This window comes from Leucopleurus acutus (assembly GCF_964270905.1).
Source record: "Leucopleurus acutus genome assembly, chromosome: 14".
NCBI classification, from domain to species: Eukaryota; Metazoa; Chordata; class Mammalia; order Artiodactyla; family Delphinidae; genus Leucopleurus; species Leucopleurus acutus.
Window position 1 is genome coordinate 59954416 of NC_139156.1, and position 23821 is coordinate 59978236.

Here is a 23821-nt window from a genome sequence, read left to right on the forward strand (position 1 = left end):
AATGGAGAATAGTTGTTCTGCTTACTTCACAACTTAACCCAGTGATAGTTCTGTCTGCCTCCTTTTGTTTCCATGGTTGCAGCTTTTCTACAGCTCTAAGTAAATTCTTGAAGAAATTTTTATTTAAAAGTTCTGTCATATCATTATCAAAATATTGTCATTCTATTTCCACAGCAGAAGAGAAGACCCCTCTGGAGCCTCAGTTCGGATAACAACATCAGAGAAAAACATGCTCCTAACAGCTTACTGACTAAACTCTCCAATAACATTAGTTTGCAAAGAGAACATTTGAGAAACCTCACAGTAGAGGAAGCGGTGAGGTGGTTTCTAAATTGGAAAAAACTTCAAGGTCAAGAAATAGGCAAATTTTGTCAGACGCCTAAATCTCATAGATGCAGTTCAAAAAGAACAATTCCCAACTTACTGTGGTCCAATTTCCTTTTCACTGACTCCTTTCTGCATAGCCAACACGTAAAAGGGTACCAACAAGGTGGCAGCAGGCACAATAAATCTCTTTAAAAGACTCCTGTACCCCTTGTGTGTCGGGGGCGGGGAGGGACGAACGCCAGAGAAACGGCCAGAGAGCTTCTGGGTACTCTCTCACCTTCCCGCCTAAACACTGAGGGGGCGGGGCCCGAGGCCGGGGCGGGGCCCGAGGCCGGGGAGGGGCCGGTTGCCTCCCTGGGCTCTCCCCACTCCTTTTCCTCCGTGCCCCTCCCACACGCATTTCACCACGATCCCGACAGGCTCAGCGGCTAGGAGCGTCACGTGAGGATGGGCGGTGGAGCTGGAGGCTGGTCTCGCCTGTTTCTTCGTCTCTATGGTTTTCAGAGGTGGGCGGCTTTGACGGAGAAGCAGCTGGAGCTCCAGCGTGGACGGGTAAGTCCTGGACTCTGAAGGGTATGAGGAGACAGCCTTTTAGGAAAGACGAAAGGGAAGGGGATGCGAAACAGCTTTACGGATTTGACCTCCGGGGCCGGCTGTTTCCGGCTGTTTGTCTGCTCTGGGGTCAGGCGACTTCTCTGGTCGAGCGGGATAGCTGTCTCTCCCTGATGTGCTCAGTTTAGGGGTTTGAGAGCAGTCCTTAATCCTGCCTGCTTCCCTTCCTCAGCTTTCCTTCACCTCACCCAGTCCCTTCTCCCTGTGCCAGGAGAACTTCTACCGAGTTCCCAACCTCAGGGTTCACTTGAGCGTTGACGTCCCTCTTCTCACGGGTGACCAGGGACACATCCTTGGGATTTGTGGATGTGGTTGGAAGTGGGTGCGGAGTTTACAGTTAGATCTCTTATGGGGGAAGTGTTAATCTTTGAAACGAAGGAAGAAGTGGAAAAATCACTGGGACCTGAAGGAACATAACAAAGTGCAGGCTTCTTGGACTGTTCAGTTTTTCTCTTTCCCAGTGCCGTAACCAGTTTTCATTCTCTGTCGAGTTTCCTTCTCACCATACTGTCCTGGCCCACAATACGATGCTTTGAGAATGAGCCGGGCGTTATTGACTCAGTGTGACTGTTGGGAAAAGAGTTTAAAACGAACTGTTCTTTAGGTTGCGATCTCTGTTGTGTTATGGTTTATGGTTTCTTTATCTTCTCTTTCAGATGCCTAAAAAGTATTGTAGATATTTGTAAATATAAGTAGAATAACCATATTATAGTTAAGGGACTAGAGTAAAATACTTTATTTTCCTTGTGGTACCTGGAAAGTCCTATTTTATTTCTGTTTTATAAGTATCAATAGATGTGTCTATCGGTTTGGGGGCAGTTTCTTGGGTATACCTTTGTTTATGTTAAAGTATTCCTTTGAGTTACATGTGCAAGTGATCTAGCAGTAGAAAGGAGTGAAACAGTTTGGGGTTGATAGCTGTAGGAGAGTTTAGGTTTCATTAAACTGTATGACAAATTAATAAAATGTCAGCATCTTGAGACAGGTGTTGGCCAGTTCGACCACCCGTTATCTTCCTAGCGTTGGGTAAGGTATTGAGCTTGTTAAATATTGCCTTATTCTAAAAAATTTTTAGAACCCACTGCCACTTGTTTGTGAGAAGGTGGCTCTGGCCTCCAGCTGCTCTAAGTGTCCTTACTGAGGATTATAAGACACAAAGTAATGCTAACAAAAAGGAAAGATTCAGGAGTTGGTTTTGTGCCTGGGGAGAAAAGGAAAGAGTGATAGAAACTAATAAGAGCAAGAGAACAAAAGAGTGTATTGCTATCTTCATTTATAATCTATAGAACATTTACTATATTCAGTAGACTTTTTAACAATTCCAAGGGGTGCATTTTGAGAGTGACTTTCCTGTATTTAACAATGGTATGTAATTTCTCCCATAATGCAATATTATGTAAAATAATTATAACTGAAAGATTTAACAGACACTTAAGATTTTATATTATTCAGAATTATAGGACAAAAGTGATAAAGTTATTATACCTAATTTGGCCACTTTCAATCTTTAGTTTTCCCTCTTGAGCAATTTTTACAATGGCTGCAGCAATTGCTGAATGTTTACCATTTTTTTTTCCGTAAGGAGTAGAGTTTTTTTTACTATTTCCTTTAAAAGAGAGCCAATTTTTTAAAAAAGTTTACTCACAGCTTTTTTCCGCCCACTCAAAATGAAAATAGCTTGATTTCGTGCCAAGGGAAAAAGCTGATTCTTTTTAAGTAGATGTTTACTCACTTTGGTAAATTATGAGAAAATTATTAATGCTTTTAAGACATGAAATATTGATATCTCAGCGTATTTGAGAAGAAAACACAGGGGTAGTATTTTTAAATGTTTTATATTTCCTATTATAAAAGTAATATGTGCTTATTTTTGAAAAATAGAAACATTGTAGAAAGTATGACACAAAGTTGAAATCCTAATTTATCCTTTCCCTGCCACCAGGTAACCACTAGTTCCCCTTGCATTTTTGGGAATCAGTGTGGAAATGTAGAGTCTGGAGTCAGAGTCCCTGGGAAAAATTGTACTAATAGTATTAGGCTTACATCCTACAACCTCAGAAACTCCAGAAGAGAGATTTCCCTTTCTCTATGATAACACCAAACTACTGTGTGGGAGTCTCCTTGGCCTGACTTGGGTCATTACCCATCTTAGAGGCAATCTCTGTGGCCAGACAGATGGAATGCTTTGTGTGGCCAGGATTGGACCTTATTCCCACCCTGGAGTGGGGTGGAGGGGGATACATTTTCAAACCACATGAATTAAGGGTAGGTGACATACAGTTCCTAAAGGAAAATTGAGGTATCATTTCCTGGAGAAGGCAGAAAGATTGCTGGGCAGACAAAAACAGCAGATGTTCACTAAAATAATTTTACATATATTTAAAAAAATTAATTTCTTTCCTTTCCCAGTATAAATTAATTGTATTTTAAAATTTACATGTTGATTTTTCCTTTTTTAATGTGTATTATTTTATTAATTTATAAAACTTGAAATTTAAACTCTTTGCGCCTATTTGTATTGTTATTACATGTATAAGTACACATGCTCTGGAGTATTCAGGTTTTCTAACTTTAAATATATTGTATATTTGGCCAGCTTGTTAAAATTGATTATTGGTAAGTATTTTTTGTACTGTGGGTGAACTTGATTATATAAACTGTAGTTTATAAACAGTAAATAAAAGTGTTTTAAATATTTAAGTGTATATAGTAAATATGATTACATGCTGATTCTTTTAATTATTCCATGTTCAAAAATCTGCATAGAAACGACTTCATTTTGAGCATTGTATAAAATATAAAAGATAATTGTCGCTAATTGTTGTCACTGGGTGTTAACTTTAAATCTACAGTTAACATTAATGTCTGGTTTTATATCTTTATGGATTATTCTGACAATTCATTATATTTTAAGAGAAAATATAATAGAAGCAACATATTGTTTACTCTTGTTTTCATTTAAAAGATGTTAGTAGCTTGATTCAATGGACATTTGAACTTTAATTGCTAACATTGGTGGCTAACAATTGGCTAACAGGCTTTAGTTTAGACAGGCAGGTCTATATTCTAAAACCCAACTCCATCACTTCTTGATGTTGAGCAAGTTACTTAATCTTTCTGAACTTGAGATTATTTCATTTACAAATGGAGATGATAATACCTATCTCATAAGGGTCTTGTAAGGATTAATTAACATATGCCAAGTGCCTAGGATGTAGTGGATTCTCATTAAATGTAATTGTTAATAATAACAATGACAAAAAATGTCTAGAAGAGTTTATTTTCCCAATTTCAGAATGCTTAGCCCCAGAGAGTTTAAAATATATAGGGGTCTGCAGAATTAGCAAGATGGTTCTTTATTCAGTTTGTCTTGATGTTAGCAGGTTTTAAAATTCTATATTGCAGATATAGCAATAAATGAGAAAACTTTGTTTAAACTACATAATTATTAGCAGACTGCCTAAGTTTTTAAAGATTGCTTAAGCTCACACAGCTTGATATATATAAAGAATACAACCCAGTCAAAAAAATGGACAGAAGACCTAAATAGACATTTCTCCAAAGAAAGCATCCAGATGGCCAACAGGCACATGAAAAGCCTCAATATCACTAAGTATTAAAGAAATGCAAATGAAAACTACAATGAGGTGTCACCTCACAGCAGTCAGAATGTCCATCATCAAAAAATCTACAAATAATAAATGCTGGAGAGGGTATGTAGAAAAAAATGAACCCTCCTACACTGTTGGTGGGAGTGTAATGTGGCGCAGCCACTATGGAGAACAGTGCGGAGGTTCCTTAAAAAACTAAAAATAGAGTACCATATGATCTTGCAACCCACTCCTGGCCGTGTATCTGGAAAAGATGAAAACTCTAATTGGAAAAGATACATGCACCCCAGTGTTGACAGCAGCACCATTTACAATAGCCAAGACATGGAAACAACCTAAATGTTCATTGACAGATGAATGGGTAAAGAAGATGTGGTACACATATACGACAGAATATTACTCAGCCATAAAAAAGAATGAAATAATGCCATTTGTAGCAACATGGATGGACCTAGAGACTATCATATTAAGTGAAGTAAGTCAGACAGAGAAAGGCAAACATATGATATCACTTATATGTAGAATCTGAAAAATGATACAAATGAACTTATTTACAAAACAGAAACAGACTCACAGACATAGAAAACAAACTTATGGTTATCAAAGGGGATAGTGGGGCTGGGGCAGGGGAAAGATAAATTAGGTGTTTGGAATTAACATATATATACTACAATATATAAAATAGGTAAACAACAAGGACATACTATATAGCACAGGAAACTATACTCAATATCTTGTAATAACCTAAAGTGGAAAAGAATCTGAAGAAGAATATATATATATATAGACACACACACACACATATATGTGTGTATAACTGAATCACTTTGCTGTATACTTGAAACTAACACAACACTGTAAATTAACTATACTTCAATTAAAAAAACATAAAAAGTAAAGATTGCCTCCTCCAAGTATAACTGTCAGGCTGGGGGAATGTATTGAGTGAACTTTACACAAACTCTGAGCTCAGTAAAGCTCAGTAAGTGGAAGATAGCCTGTTCCTTCACTATGCAAGGGAAGCTAAGCATTGAGCACCTTGGAAGTTCAGATCAGAATTTATGGTGACTTTAGGTAATTGGGGTATAGTTATTTTACAATGTTGTGTTAGTTTCTACTGTATAGTGAAGTGAAGTAGAGTTCCCTGTGCTATACAACAGGTTCTCATTAGTTATCTATTTTATACATATTAGTTAGTGTATATATGTCAATCCCAATCTCCCAATTCATCCCACTGCCCCATCCCCACCTTGGTGTCCATACGTTTGTTCTCTACGTCTGTGTCTCTATTTCTGCCTTGCAAACAGGTTCATCTGTACCATTCTTATAGATTCCACATATATGTGTTACTATACAATATTTGTTTTTCTCTTTCTGACTTACTCTGTATGACGGTCTCTAGGTCCATCCACATCTCTACAAATGACCCAATTTCGTTCCTTTTTATGGCTGAGTAATATTCCATTGTATATATGTACCAAATCTTCTTTACCCATTTGTCTGTTGATGGGCATTTAGGTTGCTACAATGACCTGGCTATTGTAAATAGTGCTGCAGTGAACATTGGGGTGCATGTGTCTTTTTGAGTTATGGTTTCCTCTGCGTATATGCCCAGTAGTGGGATTGCTGGATCATATGGTAATTCTATTTTTAGTTTTTCAAGGAACCTCCATACTGTGCTCCATAGTGGCTGTATCAATTTACATTCCCACCAACAGTGCAAGAGGGTTCCCTTTTCTCCACACCCTCTCCAGCATTTATTGTTTGTAGATTTTTTGATGATGACCATTCTGACAGGTGTGAGGTGATACCTCATTATAGTTTTGATTTGCATTTCTTTAATAATTAGCGATGTTGAGCATCTTTTCATGTGCCTCTTGGCCATCTGTATGTCTTCTTTGGAGAAATGTCTATTTAGGTCTTCCTCCCATTTTTTGATTGGGTTGTTTTAGTGGTTACTGTGTTGAACAGTGCAGATATGAAACATTTCTATCATCCCAACACATTCTATTTGACAGAATTGTTGTGGATTATTATAAATACACTTATATCTACATTTGCTAGTTTCAGATGATAGTTAATTTGTATTTCAATCATTTTCCTTGTTCAAATAAAACTTACTTTTAGATTTGGAAATTGTATTTTTAAAAATGATCAAGTAGATTCTATTGTAATGTATTTCAAATAAAGAAGCATTGCTAATTTTCTTGGGTCTTTGATCTATGATAACATTTAAATTAAGTTGTTTCAGAATTTGATTATCAACTTAAGCATTGATATCATCTGACTTTCTATCCTCATAATTCCTGAGATGGTAATGAAGCATAATGGTTAAGAGCAATGGCCTTGGGATCAGAGAAACTCTACCCTGCCATCCACTGGCAAATTTCTTAAAAGTGTTGAGTTTTGGTGTCCTTCTCAGTAAAATAGAAGTGATAATAATACTTAGCTCAGGGTTATTGAGATTAAATAAGGTAATGGATATCAAACATTTAGCATAGTATCCCTCACAGAGTAGTGTTCATTAGATGCTAGCATTAAAGAGAATTTGAACAACCAGTTGTTTACAAGCAAAAGAATTTTTTGAAAAGTTGGGGAAATTGGAATATGGACTGGACATTAGATGATACCAGGGAATTATTGTTAAATTTGTTAAGTATAACAGTGACATGTTTATCTAAAAAGAAAGTCGATATTTTTGGAGAGGCATACTAAACTATATAGCAGTGAAATGATACCATGTCTGAGAGTTGCTTTAAAATAATTTACAAAGACAATGAGGAATAAAAGGGACAAAAATTGATCTTAACTTCCATTTCCTGTGAAGAAGGAATAACAGGGACCATATTTACCCTCCCACCTGGAGCTGCTAAAAGGGGAGACAAAATATACAAAACAGTTGTTTCCTGGATTTTGGACATTGTGCAGCAAAGGACAGTGATCCCTGAGAGATGGGAAACAAACGAGGTGAGCTCTGTGATTGTTCTGGCTTGCTGCCTGGAGAGCATTTCCCAGCTGCAGAGTAGGGAGGGCGAACCCAGGCAGAGAACAGTGGTCTTCCTGAATTGAGAGAGTCTGGGGAGGCCAAGACAGCTGGAGTTTGCTGGGCAGAATGCTAGAGATGAGAGAGTCAGAAGGAGGGAGAACCCTCATGTATTCAGCTGAGAATTGATCAGTGACTACACCCATTAAACAATAACTCACCGAGGCTAGGAAAAGAACTACCTGAAAAGAGCGAACAAAGGCAGGGATAGTGTTTTTTCCTACCAGCCAGAGTGGAATATATTTTAACAGGTCACCAGGTGGAGTACAGTAGTCTCCCCTTATCTGTGGGTGATACATTCGAAGACCCCCAGTGGATGCCTGAAACTGGGGAGTACCAAAGCCTGTATATACTAACTGGTGAGTAGCATATTAAGCATGAATATGATGGACAAAGGGACGATTCATACAGGGGGCAGGCGGGACAGGGGACGGGGCATGGAGTGGGACAGTGTGAGATTTCATCAGGCTACTCAGAATAGCACATAGTTTAAAACTTATGGATTGTTTATTTCTGGAATTTTGCATTTAATATTCTTGGATCAAGGTTAACTGTTGGTAACAAGCTACAGAAAGCCAAACCACAGTGGGGTAAATTAGTCTTAAACTAAACACTGCTCTGACCCAGCCAAAAAACTTAAAAGCAGGACCTGAAACAGTCAAACTGTTTCCAAGTAACGTATTCATGTCCTAGAACTAAGCTCAAGAATAGATTCAGGAATACAAAAATATCCAGCACCCAAAAAGGTAAAATTCAGTGTCTGGCGTCCAATCAGAAATTACTAGGCATGCAAAGGAGCAGGAAAATATGACTCATAATGACAAGAAAAACAATGAAAACTGAAGCAGAAGGACACAGGTGATAGAATTAGTGGAGAGGGATGGTAAAACAGTTTTTTAAAACTGTATTCTGTATGGTCGGGAAACTAGAAGAAAGATTGAATGTTTAAATAGAAACATGGAAGATATGAAAAAGACCCAACTGAACCTCCAGAGATGGAAACTACAGTGTGAGATGAAAGATACACTTGATGTTATTAATGGCAGATTAGACATGGGAGAAGAAAACTTAAGTCAAGATGTAACTTCCAGTTTACAGGAAATAAAGGGGCTAGAGAAATATTTAAACCATTCTACAAGGAAGCAATTAGATAAATACAGAATTTGAGAAATGCAATATAAATGTCCTGTTCTGTTAAAAAATTAGGGTTGTGCTGTGATTGCACAGTGTGGTGAATATACTTAATATAAGCTTTAAAGTGGTTAAAATGGTAAATTTCATGTATATTTTACCACTGTTTTAAAAAAATTACCATTTAAAAAAAACATTTAAAAGTATACAATTGGCAGGCATAAAGTGTATTTGCATTGTTGTACAATTATCACCACCATTCATTTCTGGAATTTTTTCTTCTTCCCAAACAGAAAACTATGCCCATTAAACAATAACTCTCTACTTCCTTCTCCCCTCAGTCTCTGGCATCACCATACTACTTTCTGTTTCTTTGAATTTCACTACTGTAGGTTTGTCATATATGTGGAATCGTATAGTATTTGTCTTTTTGTGATTGGCTTGTTTCACTTAATGTAAGTCTTTAAGGTTCATGCATGTTGTAGGATGTATCAGAATTTCCTTCCTTTTTCTTCAGTTTTAAAAATTGTGGTATAATACACATAATATAAAATTTAACATCTTAACCTTTTTTTTTTTTTTTTTTTTTTTTTTGCGGTACGCGGGCCTCTCACTGTTGTGGCCTCTCCCATTGCGGAGCACAGGCTCTGGACGCGCAGGCCCAGCGGCCATGGCCCACGGGCCCAGCTGCTCCGCGGCATGTGAGATCCTCGCGGACCGTGGCACGAACCCGCGTCCCCTGCATTGGCAGGTGGACTCCCAACTACTGTGCCACCAGGGAAGCCCCATCTTAACCATTTTTTAAGTGTACACTTCAGTGGTATTAAGTACATTCAGATTCTTGTGAAACCATCACTATCATCCATCTCAAGAGCTATTTTCATCATGTAGAAGTGAATTGCTGCATCCATTAAATAACTCTCCAATACCCCTCCTTCCAGTCCCTCGCAACCACAATTCTACTTTCTGTCTCTGTGATTTTGACTACTCTAGGTGCCTCATCTAAGCAGAATCATACAGTGTTTATCTTTTTGTGACTGATTTATTTCACTTAGCATAATGTCATCAAGATTCATACATGTTGGAGCATGTGTCAGGATTTCCTTCCTTTTTATGGCTGAGTAATATTCCATTGTGTTTATAAACCACATTTTGTTTATCCATTCATGTTGATGGACACTCGTGTTGCTTTCACCATTTGGCTACTGTGAATAGTGCTGCTATAAGCATGGGTGTACAAACACCTTTTCAAGTCCCTGCTTTCAGTTCTTTTGGGTATATACCCCAGAGTGGAATTGCTGGATCATATGGTAATTCTATGTTTAATTTTTTGAGGAATTGCCGTACTGTTTTTTGTAGTGACTGCACCGTCTTGCGTTCCCATTAGCAGTGCACAAAGATTCCACTTTCTTTTTTTGTTTTTTTTTCTAAGGATTCCACTTTCATATAATGAATAAACAAACAAACATAATAGTCATTCTACTGGGTGTGGATAAATTTTATGTTATGTATAGCTAATAAAATAAGATTAGGGTGGTCAGGGGAGAAAAAGGTTGTATATGAAGGAACTGTCCTAGATTAGAGAGATTGGAGAAACAAAACCAAAGATAATACATGATTTTTGTGTGGATCCTAGTTTGAAAAATCAGCTATATATTTTGTGGAAGTTTGAATACGTACTACTATTAGAAGATATTAGGAAATTGCAGTTAATTTGAATAAGTGTGATAATGGTATTGTAGCTATGTAGGAAAACATTATTGAAATATTTGAAGTGTTTTAATGTCTGTAACTTTGAAGTTGTCTGCCTTAAAAATAGCCTGATAGATATAGATAGATGAAGCAAATAGGTGAAATGTTAATTGTTCAATCTAGGTAATGTACATGTGGTGTTCATAATAGTATTCTTTGAAATTTTTTGAGTGTCTGAAAGTTTTTAAATGAACTATAAAGGTTTGATGTTAATATCTTTTTAAAAAATTTTATTTATTTATTTAGGGCTGAGTTGGGTCCTTGTTGCTGCGCGCAGGCTTTCTCTAGTTGTGGCGATGAGGGCTACTCTTCGTTGTGGCGCGTGGGCTTCTCATTGCAGTGGCTTCTCTTGTCGCGGAACATAGCCTGTAGGCACGCGGGCTTCAGTAGTTGTGGCTCACAGGCTCTAGAGCGCAGGCTCAGTAGTTGTGGCACACGGGCTTAGTTGCTCCGTGGCATGTGGGATCCTCCTGGACCAGGGCTCGAACCCATGTCCCATGGATTGGCAGGCGGATTCTTAACCACTGCACCACCAGGGAAGCCCCGTTAATAGCTTTCTTTTCTGGAAAAGAAGCCTTTTTTTGTTTTTTGGCTTTGGGTCTTCGTTGCTGTGTGCGGGCTTTCTCTAGTTGCAATGAGTTGGGGCTGCCCTTCATTGCAGTGCGTGGGCTTCTCGTTTCAGTGGCTTCACTTGTTGCGGAGCACAGGCTCTAGGCGCACAGGCTTCAGTAGTTGCAGCATGCGGGCTCAGTAGTTGTAACAGGCGGGCACTAGGGTGCACGGGCTTCAGTAGTTGTGGCACACGGGCTCTAGAGTGCAGGCTCAGTAGTTGTGGCACATGGGCTTAGTTGCTCCACAGCATGTGGGATCTCCCTGGGCCTGGGATCGATCTTGTGTCACCTGCATTCGCAGGCAGATTTTAACCACTGCGCCACCAGGGATGTCCCAAAAGAAGCCATTTTTAATTTGCTTTTACTTTTATAAATAATTTAATCCTTAACACTTAGTTCCTCTCTCCTTTTTTTTTTCATTAGTTTCTCTTTATAACTGATGTTATGGGTTTTGTCTTCCAGGTACTCCATTTTTACTCTTTTTTTTTTTTAACTAAGTATGTAATTAGTGTCCTTTTTAGGAAGTGATTTTTGTGTTCATCCTGACCAATGGAGTATGCATTCTTCATATATAGCCTAGCTTTTGAAGGAGCAATTCAATTGTCAAAGCTTTAGATTACTCCCATTACTTATTTAACCCAGAGGTTTTAATTTCATGCTCTATAGGAAAATGGCTCTCAACTCACTGATAATTTCTTTCCTGACTGCATATTTTCTTTAAGCTCAGGTTAAGTCTCTGTTCAACTTCTAGGTACTATGTGTACTGTATTAAGATTCACAAAGTGTCATTTTTTGGTTAAGAGGGTAGAGGGCAGAATGTTGTTATTGTGGGAAACCTAGGGTTCTACTACTATAAGAAGCATGCTAACCTATGAGTCTTAGTGGTGGTTATTGTTTTTTAACTTGTTTGCTAGTTAATTTTCCCAATATGAAGCATTTCCAGCTTTATTTCTATAGTATAAGTATGATGAAAAAATTAGACAAGGAGTTATGGGAGTTATAGACCTAGTTTCTGTTTCCAACTTTGCTGCTAAGTAGCTTTATGATTTTGATGACGTTTCTTGAAGAATCATCCTCTCTGGCCAGTTTCCTTTTGTACTGAAAATTTCTGAGGTCTCTTTTAGCTCTAATATTCTGGTATATTGTTCCTTTTTCTTTCTTCATATTTTATCTCTGTGTTTGTAAGGGTATTGTGGCAGACTGTGTACTGAATCCTCTTGTCAAAAATGTGTACGTTCCTTTTCTTTTTAAATAACAACAAAAAACCTTTCTCTTTTTAACCTATTCACTTCCCTACTTTTTGTGGCAACAGGAACAACTTCTTTGTACTGAAAAATATGTTGATTATAATTCCTCCTTTTGTATAATAAAATAGAAATGTGAAGGAAAGCAGTATGTCATATTGTGCCCGATAGTCTTCATTTGCCCCCTCTATATTCACTCTTCTTTTGTTTTTGGCTGCTGCGGCATGTGGGGATCTTAGTTCCCTGACCAGGGATCGAACCCATTCCCCCTGCAGTGGAAGTGTGTAGTCTTAATTACTGGACCGCCAGGGAAGTCCCTGTATTCACTCTTTACCCTTCTCCATCCTGCTTGTGCTCCAAGAAGCTGACCTTTATGGACTACATGCTACTAGCTCCATTCGCTCTGGTATCCAGTAGGGTTTGGCCAGTGGCAGCGGATGGGAGGAGAGTGAGGTCTGGGTATATAGTTTCTTGGTTCCCTCTTTGTAGGTTGATAATTATGTTTGACCCTTGAGCAAGGTGGAGGTTAGGGGCACCGACACCCCCCCGCCCCCCGCCGAGCAGTCAAAAGTCCACATACAGCTCTTGACTCCCCCCAAACTTAACTACTAATAGCCTACTGTTGACCCATGTTGGAAAGCAGAGATACTGAATAATATTTTCTGAACTGAGAAGGAACTTTGAGACCAAAAAACAAAGCAGGCAACTCCATAAAGTGCATTTATGAAGTTTGTTGTGGGTAACTTACATACAGGCAGGATAGAGTGGATGATGATCTGGAGGCGTTTGCAGCTGCACTACATGCTGCCATAAGGGGTACAGGGGAATTTAAAGGACCCAAAGCTAAAAATAGAATCTGACTACTATGTTGTAGTATGTATCGAAATTTCATTTCTTTTTAAGGCCAAATGATCGATTGTATGTACACAGAATATTTTTTTAATCTGTTTTTCTGTTGTTGGACTTCTGGGCTATTTCCACCTTTCGCTATTGTGAATAGTGTTGCTATGAACACTGGTATACAAGTATCTGTTTGAATCTCTGCATTTATTTATTTATTTGGCTGTGTCGGGTCTTCGTTGCGGCATGCAGGATCTTTTTGTTGCAGCATGCGAACTCTTCATTGTGGCACACGCAGGCTTCTCTCTAGTTGTGGTGTACGGGCCTCAGAGCTCACGGGCTCAGTACTTGCTGCACGCAGGCTCTCTAGTTGTGGTGTGCAGGCTCTGGAGTGCGCTGGCTCAGTAGTTGCAGTGCATGGGCTTAGTTGCCCTGCAGCATGTGGGATCTTAGTTCCCTGACCAGGGACCAAACCCGGTCATCTGCATTGGAAGGCGGATTCTTAAGCACTGGACCACCAGGAAGTCCCTGAATCTCTGCTTTTAATTCTTGTGGATATATACTTAAGGTTGGGATTGCTGGATCACATGGTAATTCTATGTTTAACTGTTTTCCATAGCGGCTGCACTCTTTTACATTCCTACCAGCCGTGTACAAGGGTCCAGTTTCTTCACATTTTCTCCAGCACTTGTTATTTTCTGTTTCTTGTTTGTTTTTTTGATAATAGCCATCCTCATGGGTGTAAAGTGGTATCTAATTGTGGTTTTGATTTGCATTTCCCTAATAATGTTGAGCATCTTTTCATGTACTTATTGACCATTTGTATATCTTCCTTGGAGACATGTCTATTCAAATCCTTTGCCCATTTTTGAATTGGGTTGTTTGTTTTTTTCTTGTTGGAGTAGATAATTTTGAGTCAAAATACAAGGTTTCTTAGAAATGGCAAAGTGATTCCATGTATTTGATTAGATGTATTTGATTAGTGGCAAAGTGATTCCATGTATTTGATTAGTATTCCATGTATTTAGATTAGAAAAAGAAACAAAAATGTCCATTTCCTTGATTAGATAGCAAGGATAGATTATAGATAAGTTTATGATTGGAGTCTTACTCTGCGTTTTTTTTTTTTTTTTGCGGTATGCGCGGGCCTCTCACTGTTGTGGCCTCTCCCATTGCGGAGCACAGGCTCCGGACACGCAGGCTCAGCGCTCCGCGGCCTCCGCGGCATGTGGGATCTTCCCAGACCGGGGCACGAACCCGTGTCCCCTGCATCGGCAGGTGGACTCTCAACCACTGTGCTACCAGGGAAGCCCTTACTCTGCGTTTTAATTAAAGGTTTGCATTAAAAGGAAAATATTTAGGCCTTATATGTTTATGTAACACTTTAGTGAAATTTATGTTACACTATACAGTTTTTATTTGATTTATCACCGTTAGCAGCATTCTCTTATATTACCTTCCAAACAAACATTTATTCATAATTTGCTACTGTGCTCAGCTTTTTACAAGAATTTTCTCATTTAATCCTCCTCATAGTTCTTTGCAGTAAGTATCCCTGTTCTGTGGAAGTACAAAGTTGCCAAAGTCAGAAACACAGGTCTGGCTGACTTCAAAATTAATGGCCAGTGAGAGGTCAAGTTAACTAGGTTACCTTGAGTAAGACACTTAACTTTCTGGGCCTCAGTTTATTAAACAAAGCAGAACAAAACAATATACAACAATACAAACTTATCTACATGTTTAGTAGAACTTTAATTTGTGATGTTCTAATTTTGCTTTAATTAAATCCTAAGATTTAAAACATCTTCAAGTAAATAAGCGAAAGTTTTAACAAAAAAGAAGTACCTGGGTAAATAGAAATTGGAGTAAAGGTAAAAAAGGCAGGAAAACATCCTGTGAAATATCTAATATTGCTGTCAGCCTAGGAGGTTTGTTTCTAGAGAGAACGTAAATATAGACAGATTGTTATAAAAGAGTATCAATAAAGATGTCTGTTGTTGTGAACACTAAAAAATTCTGCTGAAATTGTTATTTATGTAGAAAGAGACTTCCTTTGGCAGAAATGTATATTATTCTTACAGATTCTTTGCTGTTGAATGAGACTCTGAGAAACATGTCATGGCCTCACAGTTGAGTTCTGACATGGAATTGTTATTACATTTTAATACAGGTACCTCGTTTTCCATGTCTGGAAATTGAGTATAGTGCAAATGAGAGTATTTGTTGGAGCATTTTAAAATATAAAGTTCTCTGCAAATGTAAGGTGACATTCTTATTAAATATTGATTCCTTCATTTTATGTTCACATATTTCTATATCTCAGTAGGATTTAGAGCTTTTTAATTTAATAGGGAAGTGCATAAAGTATTCTTTGTTCTATGGTACATATAATACATTATTGTTGATCAAAATTTTGTGTTTCCCTTATTTTTAAAAAATGTGCTCTTCCTGGGGTTAGTCTCAGCTTTTTGTAAAGTTAGGTTTAGTCAACCGCTGCTTTTGCTATACATTCCCATGTTACAGCTTTATGAGCAAAGCAAACAGACTTAGCAATGAATGAATTAGACAGTTAGCAAATTACAAATGAGGATATGGTTGTAGGTTTACATAGGCCATTTAGATTTGTTCTCTTGTATGGTTAGATTAACTCAGCCTAATATCAGCTTTTGAATGGTTGGGTATCGTTAAAAAAGAATTTTATATTGTATATATCACATATAGATATGGCATATAGCACATAAAGAAGACTACATGAAACAGATATGTACACTTTAAAGAATAATTTTAAAAAGTGAGCCATATCAGGCCAAAAAGAACATTTACATCACCCCAGAAGTCCCCGATGTGCCCTTCTTTGATCACACAGCTTGTTGTGTGTTGGTTTGTTATGATTTCATACCTACTTGTTTATGGCTTAAGTGAAGTTGTTTTGATCTAAGGGTGATCTAAGGCTGTGTCAAGATGATATCATCAAAGTTGTTGTGCTACTAGTGCTTGTTGATGTGAACATATGGAGGAGTGACTATGTTGTAATGAACATTTAAACTTTAAATACCAAGAACTTGTGAGGACTTACTGAGAGTGTTCAGTCTGGGCAAGGCTACTCTTTGCTGATCTAAAATAACTCTCCAGAGACCTGCTGTGGCAAGGTTACTCTTTGCCAGCAGTGATGAAAACAGTGCAGCGGTCTTGTGAAGGAGATCATCTTGTCAGCCAGCACTGGTGCCTTCATTCCACTAGCATCCAGCTCTAGCAACAAGGGACTTCAGTTTGCTCTGGCAGCTCTTGGTTGGCTAAGCTGACTGTTTGGAAAACCAACTTATAGAAAAGGAACACCTCAACTCAATTTGGGCTTTATTTCTTTCATCTCCCCTTTGCCTGGAACAATAGTGTAATCATTTGAATCAACCACCCAAAGCAATCTACCATTGCTTTAGAGTATATTTCTTTATTGGCTTATTAAGAGACATTATCCTGTATGCTGTTGGCTTGTGACATATTATTATATGATTCCCGCAATTAACCTGTGTTAAATAAGTCATTGGCAAAGACAATCTCAGTCTCTGAGCATAATTTGATAAAACAATTTATCTCTTCAGGAGATAAATTATCTTCCAGAATTTTGGTTATAATCATGGTTATGTGTATCACTAAACACTTTGTTTTGAACTTTATATAGATGAAATCTAATCATGTATATTCTTTTATGATATGCTTCTCCACTGAACATTATATTTATGAGACTTACAGTGTGTTATTTGTAAAGCATTTGGGGGGAGGATATAAATTTTCCAAAATTAATTTAGTAACTGCTTTTTTAAAAAATATATTTTATTTTGAAGTGAAGTGTGTAAAAAAATAAAGCTACTCATTAATGACTATAACGTGGATCCCTGTTTATTCATTATCCACATTAGGAATTAGGACATGTTTATCCATTTAACTGTTGATAGACATTTGGGTTGTTGCTAGTTTTGGTTATTACAAGCAGTGTTGCTATGAACATTCCTGTTCATATCTCAGAATATGTTTGAATTTTTCTACAGTAAGATTGCAGGGTTAAAGGTATTCATGTCTACAATTTATCAAGATAATGTCAAACTTTTCTAAAGTGATCGAATCAATTTACACTTCCAACATCAAGTGTGAGAGTTCCCATTGCTTCACATCTTTGCCAATATGTGGTGTTGTTGGACTTAATTTTACCAGTGTGTAAGGCAACCCTGTCACCTCAGAGCACAGGTGAAAATCCGTTAACTCTAGAGAAGAGGAAAAGAAAAAGAAATCCTCAACCTCTGGGGGAGGGGCAGGAAACTGCCAGAAGCTGAGATCTTCAGAACTCTACATCTGAGGAGAGACAGGGCCACTGAGAAAGCTCCATGCACAAGACCCAGTGACACAAGGTCACTGTTGAAAATTGTGGCTATCCCAGGACAACAGAGAACCCATTGCTACCAGTCTAGCATGCACCAAATAACAAGTACTCAGAGGAAAAATGACATATTACACACAAAGGAACAAAGGTAAGAGTTACAGCAAACTTTTCAGAAACGATGAAAGCCAATTTCTGTTGCTTTTCCTTCATTCCCGAATTTCCAAGTTTCCCTCCAGTATTTTTTTTTTTCCATCTGAAGAACTTTATATAGTTTTTTGGAGTGGGTCTGTGAGCAAATAATTCTCCTAGAATATCATGTTTTGACACTACAGATCTTACTTAAATCCTGTAAAGAATGTTGGTTTTTTTTCTTTAGCAGGCAGTTGGCCTAGTTAGGTTCAGGCTGCAAATTCCAACCCACCTTTTATGAGTTGTAGTTCCAGTGTCAGTTCAGTTTTCTTAGCCTTTTCAGTACTATCCATATTTGACCCTTTTGTGCCCCACACAGTGCCCAGTCTTGAACCTTGGTGGTGGTCTACCCCATATTTTAGTTCATAGATCCTTTGCTATGCTGCTTAGGGTAAGATCTACATGTGTACCTTGGAGGTGAGCTCAGGAGATCATACTGAACCTTATGGTTTCACTTTATTGAGCTCCTCTTCTTTGTGATATCCCCAACACTTACTTGCTCCCAAGGACCCTGCTTCTTGTGATTCAAACCTGAAATTTTCCTTTCCCTACCCTGTCATATAATTCAACTACATCAGCCTCCTGGGTCTAGTGAACAGAGGATAGAAAAATAGAAGAGCTGCCCCAGTGCTCTTGGAGCACAGTTCCTCTGGTTAGAAAAGAATTTTTCCCTTCTTCTGATTTTACATGACTTCCCAGCTGCTGGTTCCTCTGTAGGAGTGCTTTGTTGCTGGGATGGGAGAAAACAAAAAAAGACACACAACACACACACACACACACACACACATGCAAATCCAGGGAATTTCTCCCACTCTCTCTTACTCATGTAAGTCCCTTTTCCCACTCATCAAACCAGAAATAAATGGCTCTTCTTGGAGATCTTTATGTCTGCATCCAGTACACATGTTTAGTGTCAGGCTAAGTTTGAATTCTGGCATGGAGAGACCAGAGGAAGAAATTTGGAAGCTCACTTCCATTTCAGCGCTACCTTGAGATCTATTTCCTTTTCCATTCTGCCTGCTGACATTTACTTTTCAGAGTCCTTAGATAGATATTCCATCCAGGGCTATAGATATTCCATCCAGGGCTTTCAGTTGCATTCAGTGGGACAGACAGGAAGGAGTGTGCTCATTTCATCTTAACTGGAGCCAGAACCTCTATAATCACTTTTTAAATACTTTTTGTTGTGAAAAATTTGAAACATATATGAAATTATGAAAAATGTCTTAATATACAATACAAAATCCCCATGTACCCATTACCCAGCTTCATTATTTATCAACATTTGGCCAGTCCTTCATCTGTAACTTCCCACTCCCACTGTCACTTGACTTCTAAATGCGAAACTCTGACGTCATTACATTTCATGTGGTTAATTTCTATAATTTTTGTGTGTATTTGAAAGGAGTGTGTAATATACAGCTGTTCAGTGTTCTATTATATATGTGTCCATTACATTAAGTTGTTGATCATGGTGATAAAAATATATCCTTTCTGGTTTTTAAAATATTCCTTCTGATGCATTTTTTCATCCTGCACAATCCTTCAATCCACAAAGATTGAAGTTCTGTAAGGTAATAATGTGTAGTTGTGTTATTCAAGTCTAATATATTGTGTTCCAGGGCGTTGAAAAATTTTTTTTTGTGGCCTTGAATTTTTTGTTTAATTATTTTAAGCTCTTCTAGAAATTAACAATTAAGAACTTTAGGACTACATATGATGGAGATATTATTCCCATGATGTATTGTTATCATGTCAGTACATTACATATTTGAGTTCTAGCTTTAAAACCTTAAAGGTTTGAGAAGTGCATTTTTAGTTTTGACAATAGCCATTCTAATGGGTGTGAAGTGGTATATCGCTGTGGTTTTGATTTGCATTTCCCTAATGATTAATGATGTTGAGTATCTTTTCATGTACTTATTGGCCATTTGTGTGTCTTCTTTGGAGAAATGTCTATTCAAGTCCTTTTTAAATTGGATTATTTGTTTTTTGTTGTTCAGATGTAGGAGTTCTTTATATAGTCTGGATATTAATTCTTAATAGACATATGCTTTGCAAATATTTTCTCCTGTTCTGTGGGTTGTGTTTTCATTCTCTTGATACTGTAATTTCATGCACAGAAGTTTTTATTTTGATGAAGTCAGTTTATTCTTTCTTTTGTTACCTGTGCTTTTGATGTTCAGTCCAAGAAGCCATTGCCAAATTCAGTGTTATAAAGATTTTCCCTTGTGTTTTCTTCTAAGAGTTTTATAGTTTTAGATGTTATGCTTACATCTGTGGTCAATTTTGAATTAATTTTTGCATAGGGTGTAAGCTAAGGGTCCAGCTTAATTCTTTTGCATGTGGACATGCAGTTTTCTCCACACCATTTGTTGAAAAGAGGTCTTCTCTTTGTTAACGGTCTTGACACCCTTGCTGAAAATCAATTGACCATATATGTGAAGATTTACTTCTGAGCTCTCTATATTTTATGTCATTGGTATATGTCTGTCTTTATGTCATACCACACTGCTTTGATTGCTGTAGCTTTGTAGTAAGTTTTGAAATCAGGAAGTGAGAGTCCTCCACCTTGTTCATCTTTTTTTCGAGATTGTTTAGGCTATTTGTGGTCCCTTGAGATTCCACATGAATTTTGTAAAAGAGTTTACTTTTTTTTAAGAGTTATTTTATGTTTACAGCAAAACTGAGGAGAAGGTAGAGATTTCCCATATACCTTCTGCCCTTATGCATGGTTTTCATGTAGTTATTTTCCGTTTCTTGTTCTGCATTTCTTTTGGAGAAAATATTGGGAGATAGGAATGAGACGTCTGTAATGTCTTCAGCTACGCCTGTTTGTTGTCTTGAAATCATATACATCATAGCAAATCCTAACCTAACACTTTCTACTTTGATTTGATGATAAAGATTAAGTTTTGTATTCTGTGAGAGTTAACATTTAGAATATTCCAAATGAATAATCAAATATTGGTTAGCAGCATATTACTGGATTATCCTATAATAAGAATTGTTTAAACAGAAACATTTTAAATGAAATTTTCTGTTATATACTAAGATTTTGTGACTGCTGGTGTTGCCAAAAATATGGCAAAGTGACCATAAAATTTTTGAGGCATAGTTAGGGCTTGAAATTGAAATGTATCTTAATTTTGGATAAACCAAAGATGTTTAGGCGAGGTGGCGAGTAAAAAGTGGTTTTCCACAGTGCTTCTTCTAGACTGCTCTTCTTCCTCTTCAATTCTACACACCCTGACCTTTGCTTTGTGCAGTTAGTACTTTCTTGGCACTGTTTTCTTTTGGAGCAGTGCTTAAACTGTCCTTATTGATAGCTGATTTTTTTTTCACCCTGTAGTTTTCTAATGGTTCTTAAGTACATTAAAAGTATTTATTAACCATTAAAACTCCATGGCTACCTAATTTCCAAAGGTTGAATCGAAAGTTGGAGATGTAGTTTTTTTTTTTTTTATAAATTTACTTATTTTATTATTTATTTAGGCTGTGTTGGGTCTTTTGTTGCTGTGCACGGGCTTTCTCTAGTTGCGGTGAGCAGGGACTACTCTTCGTTGCAGTGCACGGGCTTCTCACTGCGATGGCTTCTCTTGTTGCGGAGCATGGGCTCTAGGCACATGGGCTTCAGTAGCTGTGGCACACGGGCTCTAGAGCACAGGCTCAGTAGTTGTGGTGTATGGGCTTAGCTGCTCCGCAGCATGTGGGATCTTCCCAGACCAGGGCTTGAACCCGTGTCCCCTGCATTGGCAGGCGGATTCTTAACCACTGCGCCACTGGGGAAGCCCTGGAGATGTAGTTTTATGGAAATTTTAAATATTGAAAAAAGCTTACTTATCTCAACACATTAGCACATCCTAGTGGTCTTAGAAAATTTATATTGGTTATCATTACTTGTGTAGTTTCCTGGATGGTTTGTTTGCTTTTGGTTTGAATAGACTTTCTTAGGTTGATTTGTTTTTCTGTGCAGTTGTTCAAGGAAGGGAAACTGCTACTCTTCCATTCTTCCTTCATCAGACATGAGTTTCAGGTTTTATTATTGCAATAAAAAGGCTCTATGGAGATGGCTTCACAGGTGAATTCTATCAAACATTTAGAGAAGAGCTAACACCTATCCTTCTCCAACTCTTCTAAAATATAGCAGAGGGCAGAACACTCCCAAACTCATTCTACAAGGCTACCATCACCCTGATACCAAAACCAAAGATGTCACAAAAAAAGAAAACTACTGGCCAATATTACTGATGAATGTAGATGCAAAAATCCTCAACAAAATACTAGCAAACAGGGCTTCCCTGGTGGCACAGTGGTTGAGAGTCCGCCTGCTGATGCAGGGGACATGGATTCGTGCCCCGATCTGGGAAGATCCCACATGCCATGGAGCGGCTGGGCCCGTGAGCCACGGCCGCTGAGCCTGTGCGTCCGGAGCCTGTGCTCTGCAACGGGAGAGGCCACAACAGTGAGAGGCCTGTGTACCGCAAAAACAAACAAACAAAAAACTAGCAAACAGAATCCAGCAGCACATTAAAGGTATCATACACCACGATCAAGTGGGGTTTATCCCAGGAATGCAAAGATTCTTCAATATACACAAATCAGTCAATGTGATACACCATATTAATAAACTGAAGGATAAAAACCATATGATCAACTCAATAGATGCAGAAAAAGCTTTCAGACACCCATTAATGATAAAAACCCTCCAGAGAGTAGGCATAGAGGAAACTTACCTCAACATAATAAAGGCCATATATGACCAACCCATAGCCAGTATCATTCTCCATGGTGAAAAACTGAAACCATTTTGACTAAGATCAGGAACAAGACAAGGTTGCCCACTCCCACTACTATTATTCAACACAGTTGTGGAAGTTTTAGCCACAGCAGTCATTGAAGAGAAAGAAATAAAAGGAATCCAAATCGGAAAAGAAGAAGTAAATCTGTCACTGTTTGCAGATGACATGATACTATATATAGAGAATCTTACAGTTGCTACCAGAAAACTACTAGAGCTAATCAATGAATTTGGTAAAATAGCAAGGTACAAAATTAATGCATAGAAATCTCTTGCATTCCTATACACTAATGATGAAAAGTCTGAAAGAGAAATTAAGGATACACTCCCATTTAACATTGCAACAAAAAGAATAAAATACCTAGGAATAAACCTATCTAAGGAGACAAAAGACCTTTATGCAGAAAACTATAAGACACTGATGAAAGAAATTAAAGATGATACAAACAGATGGAGAGATATACCGTGTCCTTGGATTGGAAGAATCAACATTGTGAAAATGACTATACTACCCAAAGTGATCTACAGATTCAGTGCAATCTCTATCAAGCTACCAATGACATTCTTCATAGAACTAGAACAAAAAAATTTTACAATTGTATGGAAACACAAAAGACCCCAAGTAGCCAAAACAATCTTGAGAACGAAAAATGGAGCTGGAGGAATCAGGCTCCCTGACTTCAGACTATACTACAAAGCTACAGTAATCAAGACAATATGGTACTGGCACAGAAACAGAAATATAGATCAATGGAACAGGATAGAAAGCCCAGAGATAAACCCATGCACATATGGTCACCTTATCTTTGACAAAGGAGACAAGAATATACAATGGAGAAAAGACAGCCTCTTGAATAAGTGGTGCTGGGAAAACTGGACAGCTACATGTAAAAGAATGAAATTAGAACACTTCCTAACACCATATACAAAAATAAACTCAAAATAGATGAAAGACCTAAATGTAGGGCCAGACACTATAAACCTCTTGGAGGAAAACATAGGCAGAACACTCTCTGACATAAATCACAGCAAGATCCTTTTTGACCCACCTCCTAGAGAAATGGAAATAAAACCAGAATAAATGGGACCTAATGAAACTTAAAAACTTCTGCACAACAAAGGAAACCATAGACAACACAAAAAGACACCCCTCAGGATGAGAGAAAATATTTGCAAACAAAGCAACTGACAAAGGATTAATCTCTAAAATATACAAGCAGCTCATTTTGCTCAATATCAAAAAAACAAACAACCCAATCCAAAAATGGGAGGAAGATGTAAATAG

General features: G+C 37.8%; 1 protein-coding gene across 2 annotated transcripts in view; it reads left to right on the top strand.

Annotated features, from left to right (window-relative positions):
* The first annotated feature begins 765 nt into the window (after nt 1-765).
* MICU1 (mitochondrial calcium uptake 1) overlaps nt 766-23821 on the top strand; it is a 198250-nt gene continuing 175194 nt past the window's right edge. For both annotated transcript variants that reach the window (XM_082855096.1, XM_082855095.1), the window contains exon 1: nt 766-879. The gene's annotated coding sequence lies outside the window, so the exon portion shown is untranslated. The remainder of the gene's footprint in view (nt 880-23821) is intronic.